We start from the raw sequence: 11868 nt of genomic DNA on the forward strand, positions 1-11868 counted from the left end.
GTGTACATCAGGGACACAGCAGGTGACAGTGATCCAATGGTGAGCAAAAATTGCTCCTCCTGGGGCTCTAGGCCTGTGGCATGCTGAGGTAACCAAGGGAAAGGGGCCCAGGCCTGCCCAGGGTTCAGAAAAGGCATCCCTGAGGGAGGAGTGAATCAACTCCCCACCTGTCAGGGTCCCACCCCGAGAGCAGAAAGCAGCACCCGCTGAGACCTGTGGAAACTGGTGGTGATCACTGAAGAAATAGTTAGAAGCGCTGGTAAAGAAAGACACAAGACATAGAGTAGAATTAAAAGCGAGAGCTTAGGGGTCCATTGCCCATCGTGGGATTCCAGCAACAGCCCAGAGTGTTTGCTCCACTCTGATTTTATTGAAGTCTATTTGCCAAGAGGGTAAAATGAGGGAGGGAACCAAGACATCTGCAGTTTCCCAGATTGATCATATCAGCTCCTATTGTTGATATAATTAACCTTAAGGGTGGCCTTCAGTAATCTGAAATCTGAGCCTTGTATTGGGAGAGCCTTCTGCTTGAGGTCAGACACACAGATTTTTAGGGAGGTGTTGAGCTCGGCTAGTTCTCTGTGGAGTAAAACACCAACAGCGTTAATCTCCTCTGAGGGACGGCTGAGAGGGAGGTATTTTCCTCCCATCACCACCACAGAGGATTTTCCTCTGCTATAAGGGATAATAAGCTCTTCTGCCCACATCTCAGACCTCGAGCTACTCCCCTGGTCTCTGCCCCAGGCAAATGCAAAGCTCCACAATGGGCATCTGCTTTGCTTGTTTAATGGGCAGGAAATGCCCCAGAAGATGTATCTTTTCTTAGGATTTGTCATAGCCTCTTCTATCCCCAACAAGCTAGAGTTTCAGAAAAGGCAAGAAGCTTGCTAGCAATGGCTCGCTTAAACGTAAACTAGCTGACTTTTCTTTGTTCCAACTTAGCTTGCTTTTTAGTTTTCCTCTTTTTGGGGGGTGCTTTCCTTTGCCAAGAATGGGGTATTCCATCCCCATTCTCCCAGCACCCACCCCCAACATGGTGGGTTCCAGAGGGAGCTCCTTTTCTCGTGGGTAAGTAGATCTTCTGTTCAATGATGGGAATTACACAAATGTCAATTCAGAGTATTTCGAGGGCACACTGTATACCCATTCAGTTATCAAAAATAAATAACAATTTGAAACCTACTGTTGACTAAGCTATAGGGAAATAGGTACAAATTGTACACATTTTGAAGAGCACTATAAATTCAGCTCTTCTGGAGGACAACCTGGCAGTGGGTTTCTAGAGCTTTAGATACTCTACCTGAGGGAACCCACTTTGGGGAATATTCCCAAAGAAAATACAGTGGTACTTTTTTTTTTTTTTTTTTTTTTTGAGACAGAATCTCAACTATGTCACTTTGGTAGAGTGCTGTGGCATCACAGCTCATGGCAACTTCCAACACTTGGGCTTAAATGATTCTCTTGCCTCAGCTTCCCAAGTAGCTGGGACTACAGGCACCTGCCATAACACCCGGCTATCTTTTGGTTGTAGTTGTCATTGTTGTTTGTCACTTTCCCATATGAAAAGGCTTGGGCTGGGTTCCAACCCGCCAACTCCAGAGTATGTGGCTGGCACCCTAGCCACTGAGCCACAGGTGCCGAGCCAGAAAATACAGTGGTACTTATAACGCAATTAAAAAAAAGGGTAATAGCCAAGATCCAAAACAAAAGGGGAACACCATAATATAGTAATACACTAGGACCTCTGTAAGTTGACCACCCACAGGACTATAACAAACTGGTTAACATACTGAGGTGTCCACATGAGGAACTAGGCCTGCTGTGCTGAAATGCACACGTGGTGCATGTTCAGTCTATGAAACTTAGGTCAACTCAAGGGGGTGCTCGACGTAAGGAGGTGGTAAAGTATGGAGGTTACACTGTGGATGAAAGACTATGTTGGGTCCGAGAAAGCCTCCCAAATTAACCCTAACCGACGAACTCAAGACGCGCTCCGATTTAAAGGCATGAGGTGAAGTTTATTCAGACCGGCCTGGACTCGCCTGGCATGCAAGCCTAGGACGAGCCCCGAACTCAGGGTGAAGGCAGTTTTTATGGGGTACAGAAAGCAAGAGGGGTAGGGTCGGATACGAGTACACTTTTCATTGGTGGTTGGTGAGATCACTAGTAAAGGAAGGTTTGCATTGGTGGCTGATGATTTCACTAGTACAGGTGAGGGGGGGGGGATTTCTTAACCGGGGCTTGATTTAGTGGCTGGAGGGAAATTACCTGTTAGGGTAATAAAAGTTAATAAGGAATTGGGGGCTTATTGCTCTGTTGCCCAGGGTGGTACTATTTGGTTGAGTAACTATGAAAGGAATGAGAAAGGTTGCAGGGTAGGCCCTGCAGGTATGGTTTCAACTAGGAATGGAATGGGGAGGGTTACAGGGTGGGCCCTACTAGGAATGAGGAAGGTTATAAGGTGGGCCCTGCAGGCCAGGGCCCAGGAACAGAACTTATGTGGAAACAACAAAATGGAGCTGATCTGGTCCTCACAACTATGATATGTAAATAGATGGTTACACGGCAGGCACTGATGGGTTATAGTTCTTTATGTGCCACCCTGATGTTTACAAATCACCTCCTTGGATACTCATGACACTACTGTGAGGAACAGGAGGCTCCTGGCACCCAGCTAATGAGGACAAGTGTCCTGTCCCATGGCACCTCAGGCTCTCCATGCTCCTGAGAGGGCTCTAGAACACAGGCAGGTCCCCCAGGGTAAAGAAACTGAGGTCACTGTCTGCCTTCAATACTCATTCCTGAGTCACTGCCTGGGCTGGAAAAAAGGAGACCCAACCTCTGCTGGATGCAGCCTGCTGGCTCTGGGGACTGTCCCCATTCGTTCTGACGGCAGCAGGCCGACAGTGAAGGCAGGGCCTGTCCTTACTCTGATGCTCCTGCCTTTCCGTCCTGTGGCAGGTCTGCAGTGCACAGGCCACCCACCTACAGTCCTCACTCAGGCTGTCTTCCCTGTGATCCACAGTGCTTGGCTCCCTCATGCTGAAGGCTGGGTGTGTTCGTTCTGGAGAGTCCACGCCACCTCATGTGGAAACCATGGAATTTCCCCAGTGAAGTGTCTTTGGCAACGACAGGACATAGGAAGGTCATGACTGGCGGGACAGAGAGAATGTGAGGGAGGAAGTGCAGTCCCGCCCATACCGCCTGGGGCCCATCCCAAGGGGACAGGACAGCTCTGTGACTCCACAAACAAGACTGGAAGCATCTGAGTGGAGCGTCTGGGTGCAGGTGGGTCTCGCCTCACACACTTTACACAAGACCCCCACCCCCACATTTAGAGCTGTGGTTCTCAGCCATGGAGGTGACTTAGAGCCCCTGGTGCCCAGGCTGCACTCTGGACGTGTTACAGTGGAGTCTCTGGGGTGAGGTCTAGGGGCATCTGCACCTTTCCATGCCTTTTAATGCCCTCTAATTGTTTGTGGTATGGCGGTGTTTTAATTAGTGGTAAATTCTTATACCAGATCTTTCTCTAGTTTGGGATTTGCCGCCCTTCTCCTCTGTCTATGGAGATCCTACTTGTCCTTGCAGGTATAGCTCAGATGCCTCCTCTTCAGTGAAGTCCTCCCTGACTTCCTTGTTTCCCAGGGAAAAGTTAATTGCTCCCCCCATCATCATTTCTATTAGGTATTGTGCCTGGGCACATGGGGTCTGGGACTGCTGGGTTCAAATCCTGCCCCAGCTATTTACTTATTTGTGCTATGGCCGAGTCTCTCCACTTCTGAAAGCCTCAATCCTTTCATCTGTAAAACGGGAATAAAAATGCCTGTGTTATAGGGTTGACGTACAATTAAATGCAATAATAGTGGTCAGTAAATTCTAGCCATTTCCTTGAAATTGTCAGCATCTTCAAAATGTAAACTCCTGAGGGCAGAGCCTGACCCAGCTTTGGGTTCCCGGCACTCTGCCTACACAGTGCTTCCCGCATAGTACTCTTTACATACTTGGTGAATAAGTGAGTTGGTAGGGAATCCTTGTGTAACATTAAGACTTGCTTGCTGGGTGGTGTTTGTGGCTCAAAGGAATAGGGCGCCAGGCCCCATATATTGGAGGTGGTGGATTTAAACCTGGCTGGGGCCAAAAACTGCAGAAAAAAAAGACTTGCTTCCTAATTTGGGTCTGGAATAAATCCAGAGTCTTTATATTGATTTGTTCTGGATTTGTTTTTTCTTTGTTGAGTGTCTTCAACATATTGGGCTCTAAGAAATTGAAGATAAAGGCTCAGTCACTGTCACTGAGGAGTGGAGTCTGGTGGAAGACACAGACTGATGACCTTGTTCTTTCCTTTATTATGCTGTGACATTGGTACAGAAGTACTAGGGCACTCCCAGGTGAAGAAGGAAGGAGGAGGGACACATTAGCACAGAGGGTATAATCAGAAGGAGGAAGAAGAAGGTATGGGAAGGAGGAGGGACACAGAGGGGATAATCAGAAGGAGCTTTGCCAAGTGGAGAAGCATGGAACAGCATTTGAGGCTGGAGGAACAGCATCTGCAAAGCCAGAAAGGCCCAGAGGGTGTGGTGCAATCTGATGATGGTGTGAGATGGTAGGAAAAGCACAGCAGGGTCCAGAGTGGTGAGGATGAAACCAGCCAGGCAGATTATGGCCAGAATGGGGGAGGCTTGAGGACTGGACTAAGAGGTTGAGTCTGTAACTGGCCAGTGAGGGAATCTTCAACATGTTTGTGAGCTGAGAAGGTACATAGAGCATACTTGGCTGGCTTCCTTCTTTAAGGCTCGCCAGGAGGCCACTCCTTACCAGAGTGGGTCTTAACTCAGAGTTGCTGTGTAGTTCCTTCCGACCTTGCCTGGCAGAGACTTGTCAGGTTGGGTCAAGCTTTGCCACCAACTCTGGGTGACAAGTGCAGATGATCAAGAGTGGGTGTGGAGGAGGATGTACGTTGGGTGGTGGTGATCCCTTGAGTTTCATTCCTTGGAGGTATAACTTTCGGGCCCAAACACGAGTCAGAAGTTAGGGCAACCCAGGAAAAACAGGCAGGGTGGCAGATCTAGCAGAAGGGGATCCGGGCTGGCTAACAAGCAGGAGACTTGCCTTTCTGTTTGTTTATTTGGACTCTGTCATTACTTGCTGTGACACCATGGGTACTTAATCCCTCACTTAGGACCTTGGTTTCATCTTCTTTAAATGAATGGGGGTGGATCAGGTCATCGTCTAGCTCTGTAATTCCTAGGAAGAAGGAAGTTCAGGGAGCAGTGTGGGAATTTGTAGATAAGCCACCGAGGGTGGGGACTCCCAGACAGAATAAAGTCTCTTCTAGAAGAAACCGCAGGCTTTTCAGAGTGGGTGTCCAGCCTCTGCTGCTCCTAGGCCTGGCCTCAACCTCAGGGCAGATACTGGGATTGTCCCCTGACCCTGCAGAGAGAAGAGACACCTCAGGGAGGTTGCCCTGGCAAGAGTGCTGGGATGCGGCAGCCCCAGGCCCCCTGGGGGTCTCCTAAAATCCCAGCTGTCTTCTCCGCAACATACAGCCCACAGTAGCTAGGTCCAGGGACAGACCCTGGGCTTCTTCAGGGAGGGTGGTGGGTGTCAGGGGAAGCTGTGACTCTTCCCCCTAAGTGGGCCATGCACTCTTTGCATCCCTTGTGTGCCAAATGGCGTCCCATAAAGTAACAGCCCAGTTAGTGTTTAATGGATGCGGTTTCAATCAGAAGTTACATATAGCACTTTGTTCCTGAAAGGGTGAGAAATAAATTACTATTTAGTAAATGCAATGCCATAGACATCTTTCAAGACATGCGTGAGAGAAAAAGTCATTTTAGTTTGTGAAGTGGTTTTGAGAGGCCTGGGATTGGGCTTGGGGCAGCAGAAGAATGTGGGAAGAGCAGGTGTGGAGCAGGCAGGGCCCTCTGAGCTGCAGGCCTGGCAGCTGGCACTTGGAGCTGCCCCTCCCTGAGACAGGAGTGGTGGGGAGGGACAAGTTTGGAGGAGAGGTGATGAGTCTGAGAGATTGTGGGACATTCAGCTTGATGGATAAATTAGGAGACGCTGGAAGCCCTTGGTATGAGTGAGAAGACACAGCGATGTGGAGAGGGGGCTGGGATAACCTGGAGAGACAATGTTTAGGGGGAGCAGAGGAGCAAGTGGCCAGGGAGTTCTGAGATGCACTGCAAGTGTCTATCTCAGGAGTGGGGTGTACTGTGACCCCTCTCCTGTCCCCAGTGCCCGAGGAGGGGCAGCCAGGGTAGGGTGAGGTCCCAGCACTCCAGGGAAAGCCCAGCCTCACAGAGTTCCCCTTTTGCCTTGTTCCAGTTTACCTTCCTTTTGTGGTTGCAAGGATGCAAAGTTTTGCCGTTCCCCCCACCCCCTTCTCAACCCCGTCATTGAACTTACTTCCTTTTTGTGGACTAACCTTGTTACCTTCCTCATCCCCCCAGTTTTCCTCTCCCTAGGCCCCCTTAGATCAGTCCTGCCACCTAACATGTGAACCAGGCTCCTCCTGGCTGTGGCTGTGGCCCAGGTGGGGCCAAGGGTGCTTCCTGGTCACCTGGGTGTGACACTGCCTCTCCCTCCCACTTGCTCCCTGCTGGAGGGAGCTGACAAGGTCAAGGTAAATAGAGCATACCTGGCTGGTTTCCTTCTATAACCTGCTGGAGGCAGAATGGGAAGAGATGTACAGCCCACATGCAGTATTTCCACCCTCCAGACACCAAATGCACAAACAGCCTCAAGAGCATGCATGATTGCAACACATAGTGAGAAATTTGGGAGGGGAAAATTGGGGGTTTTTTGGTTTTTTTTTTTTTTTTCTTTGCAGTTTTTGGCTGGGGCTGGGTTTGAACCCACCACCTCTGGTATATGGGGCCAGTGCCCTACTCCTTTGAGCCACAGGCGCCACCCCAAGTACTTTTGCTTTTTAAAATATAACTTATTGGGCGGTAAAATATATATATAAATATATATATTTTTGAGGAACTTATTTTCCTCATAAGTTTTGATTTTTTAAAATAATGATGGTTTAACAACTGCTTTCTAAAATTCCTGGAAATTCAGCAATTATTATGATAGCTCTTGCAATCAGTACCAGCCGGCTCCACCAAACCATAATTTGCCACTTGGGCCAGAAGGAAAGGGAGACACTCCAAACCCCAAATGTAAGGGGGCATGTTCACATGGTTACGTCCTCTACCTTGGCACCCATCCCTCACCCCCTCTCTCCACCCAGATGTTGGACACCACCAGACTGGGTGGCAGGCTATGGCAGCAGGCCTCAGAATTCCTGTATAGTCGGACCCAGGAGGGGCAGATCTGGCCCTGGGTATTCCTGCCCCCCCAGAAGACCTGCCCTTTCCTGATCTGGACCTGTAGGCCCCATGCTTGCCTGGGGCCCAGCCACTGAACACGTACCCGGGCAGCCCTAGAGCAAGGAAATGTTAGTGGTGCAACGTTTTTCCTTCCTCTCAAAGATGTGAAATCCCACGAGGGCTAGAAATTCCACATCAGTCAGGCAGTGGGCTTGCCCAAACATCCCCAGTGAAGAAAACAAAACAGAATAAAAAAAGCCAGCGCCTCTTTCTCAGCCTCTCATTTTATGTCCATGGGCTGCAAGGGGCCGGTTTGGTCTGAGTGGAGATGGGAAAGAAGAGAGCTTTGTGGGTGTAATTCAGCCTGGCGCCAGTTCTGAACGGTGGGCATGAATAGCCAGGATGAGTTCACTCCACAAACGCTAACTGTGCCATCTCAGGGCAGGGCCTTGGAGACTTCAGAGGTGGTGACCCACAGCAATGAAAACCCCGTCTTGGCTACCCCAGGAAATCATGCCAGTTGAACCCCTGGCATGATGTTCCTGTGTTCCCACCAATGAACCCTTCACTGATTTCAGCACAGTGGCTCTTGCCAGAAGCTTGGGAAGACTGGAAAAAAGAGGTCACCTTCTCACTACACCCCAAGTATGACCTGGGTTCTGCTTTATGTCACTCAACTAAAGATACCTTCTCTTTCCTTCGTAAGTACAAGCCAGCCCAGTCTACCAGGCCCCCTTCCGTGTTTCCTGCTGAAGAAGCCTCCTCTACTTGGGGTCTTCCATTGAGTGTCGTTTGCATGCTCTGGTTTCTAAGCTCAAGATGGCTAGGACTTTGTTATTCATTCATTCGTGAGGGTAAGGGAGTGGGGGAATGAGAGGAGGAAGTAGAATGGAAGGTTTGTTCAAAAATGAGTGGGGAGGCCAGGCATGATGGCTTGCTCCTGTAGTCCTAGCATTCTGGGAGGCTGAGGTGGGTGGATTGCCTGAGCTCAGGAGTTTGAGACCAGCCTGAACAAGAATGAGACCCCATCTCTACTAATAATAGAAAAATTAGCCAGGCTTTGTGGCTGACACCAGTAGTCCCAGCTACTCAGGAGGCCAAGGGAAGAGGAATGCTTGAGCCTAAGAGTTTGAGGTTGCTGTGAGCAATGATGCCACAGCACTCTGCCCAAAGTGACAGAGTGAGACTCTGTCTGTGAATGAATGAATGAATAAATAAATAAATAACCAACCAAAAATGAGTGGAAAGCCAGCTGGAAGGGACTCTCCATGGCCAGCAGAGGCAGGAGAGTGTGACAGATTAGAGGGAAAGCCAGAAGGAGGCAAGCTACTTGTCACACACAAAGTCTCAGGAGTCAAAGTGTTTTCACTCTACTAACACAATTTCCATCAGAGCAAGTGGGTCTGGTTTCCTCCTGGATTTCTGAGGCACATCGAGTAAGTTTTAAGCAATCACAAAATGCAATTAATAAAAACAAAACTGAGAATAGGAATAAGGGAGGGGAGGCAGAAAAATACTTAAAATCACTGACCAACCCCCATTCTACCTTCCTCTTAGACTCCGTACGAGTGGGCAACTTGTAAACAGTGAAACAGCATCCCAGTGACATGCACAGTAGTTATTCCCTTCATAATCAGCCTGAAGTTTACTTCTCGGAGGTGTTTCCATGGATTCCCTTTGGTCCTCACCTGTCTCAGGGCAGCCTTACCCAGGCTTTCTGCTTTGGGGTAAAGACCTTTTTATTCCTCTATTGTGAATAGTCACTTTCCCCATAATGATTAATATGTTGTTTGCACAAAGAGTCCTAGCTCTAGGTATTTTCTATGTATTTATAATCCTTGAAAGTTTAACCTCTCTTTAGTGTTGCCTGTTTGCAATATATTTGGAAGGTTTACCTTAAATTCAGATACGGCCCACTGAAGACTCAGGTGCAAGGATAGGGCGCCATCTACTGCTAGATTTTATGACAAAATTGAGCTTGCATTAAGCCTTCTGTTTACATAGGTGAAAAAGGATTTAAAAGTTAAATGGATGGAAAGATATGTGCAGCAACATATGTAACTGGTAAATTATTTGTGTCAGAATCTATAAAGAACTCTACAATTTAAAATAAAAATCAATAGAGAAATGACCCAGAGAATTGATGGGGGCAAGTTGTAAAAGAGGATATCCAAATGGACAATGTGTTTATGAAAGAGGTCCAACTTCTTTTTCTTTGAGACTCTTGGGGAATAGAAGGAGTAGAGGAAAGTCCGGGAAGCCTGTGTACTACTCTTAAGCCTGTAGAGCAGTGGTTCTGAACCTTCCTAAGGCCGAAACCCTTTAATACAATTCCTGTGGGTCGCGACCCACAGGTTGCAAACTGCTGCTGTAGAGGCTGGAAAATTAAAAAAAAAAAAGGCTCCCAGGTAATTCAGATTTTGTCCAGTAAGTGAGTGTACCTTCACTTTAGTTCTTTTAAATTTACACACGGGAAATGCAAATTAAAATCACATGAGATGACAACTCATACCCTCCACAATGGTTAAAATGAAAAGACTGACAATGCTAAATCTGCAAAAGTGTGTGGCTGTGGGTACTTTCACACACTGCTGGAGGGAGCGCAAATTGTTATGACTTTGAAAAATTGGTATTATCTAAAAAACAGTTAAAATTCAGGGATATTCTGTGACAGAATATATTCAACAAAAATGTGTGCATGTGTACACAAAGAGGCATACAGAATTGCTTACAATGGCGTCATTCGTCACCACCAAGAACTGAAATCATTCAAATGTCCAAGAATAATAGGATGGATTAATGAATTATAGTGAGCCAGGTATGGTGGCTACCCTGTAATTCTACCACTTTGGGAGACCAAGGCAGGAAGATTGCTTGAGGCCAGGTTCAAGACCAACCTGGGCAAAGTAGAGAGATGGTGAGATCCCATCTCTAAAAAGGTTTTTATTTAGCTGGGTGTGATGATGTGCACCTGTAGTTCCAGCTACTTGGGAGGCTGAGGCAAGAGGAACCCTTGAACCTAGGAGTTCAAGGTGACAGTAAGCTGTGATCAGGCCACTTTACTCCACCCTGAGTGGCAGAGTAAGACTTTGTCTCCAAAAAAATTGCAGTATATTGAAGGGATGGAATATGTAACATCAAAACATGCAAACAGATACACAGCAACAACATGAATGAATTTTACAAACATAAAGTCAGGCATAAAATAATGCATACTTCATGATAATTATGTAAGGATAAAAGCAAAACAAAACTTTTTTTTTTTGGTAGAGACAGAGTCTCACTTTGTCACCCTCAGTAGAGTGCTGTGGTGTCACACAGTTCACAGCAACCTCCAAATCCTGGGCTTAGGTGATTTTCTTGCTTCAGCCTCCCAAGTTGCTGGGACTACAGGCACCTGCCACACGTTGGCCTGGCTATTTTTGTTGCAGATTGGGTGGGGCTGGGTTTGAACCCACCACCCTCAATATATGGGGCCAGTGCCCCCAAACAAAACATTTTGGCTCAGCGCCTATAGCTCAAGTGGCTAAGGTGCCAGCTATATACACTAGAGCTGGTGGATTTGAATCCAGCCCAGGCCTGCCAAACAACAGTGACAACAACAACAACAACAACAACAACAACAACAACAACAACAACAACATAGCCAGGCGTTGTGGTGGGCACCTGTAGTCCCAGATACTTGGAGGCTGAGGCAAGAGAATCACTTAAACCCAGGAGTTGGAGGTTGCTGTGAGCTGTGATGCCATAGCACTCTACCCAGGGTGACAGCTTGAGGCTCTGTCTCAATAAAAAAAGGTATAGTTCTAGACATCAGGATAATTGTGATTTTAGGCAAGGAGGATGGAGGCAGAGGTTGCAAATATATTCAAAATAAATTTTAAAAATACATTTAACACTTCAGTTATAAAGTTAAAAAATACAAAATTAAAAGGGAACAGGTAGAGTGGGATTTCTAACCACGAGAATACAAGCAAAAGTGCAGGAAGAAATCAGAAACTTGGGAAAGAAAACCGGCATAGGCCAAAAACCAAAAACAAACAAAAAAACCCCCAGGTAATTCAGATTTTTCCCACTAGGGGGTGGTGTGCCTCCCTCGCCTCACCAGGGGAATTCTTGCCCCGTGCAAACATTTCTTTTCAACTTTTTTTTCTTTCTTAGAATTATTTCTGTGGGGAAAATTGTCATGACCAGAATAATTTGGTTAAAGAATACAGCTATATTAATGGCTTATTTTATAAAATTTGCCGTTTTGTACTCTGGAAAGACCATACCAGCTGCCAGTGATCCAAGATCAGCGCCAAAGTGCATTCCTCAAAGCCTTCCAAAGGCAGACTTTTAAAACAGTAGGAGCTTCTAAGAGTTTGTTGATTATTTACAAAACAGTACCTAGGTGGCTGATTTACATTTCTTTAATTACCAGTAAAACTAAACATTTTCCTTTAAGATGCTGAACAATAATTTCCTTTTATACATAGTTATCTGATTAAGGTGGCTTTGCCTATTTGTTCAGTGAGACCAGTGAGAACCCTGTTCTCTTTATGGAGAT

The sequence above is a fragment of the Otolemur garnettii genome, unplaced genomic scaffold, assembly GCF_000181295.1.
Source record: "Otolemur garnettii isolate 467f Iridium unplaced genomic scaffold, OtoGar3 scaffold00050, whole genome shotgun sequence".
In the NCBI taxonomy this organism is placed as follows: Eukaryota; Metazoa; Chordata; class Mammalia; order Primates; family Galagidae; genus Otolemur; species Otolemur garnettii.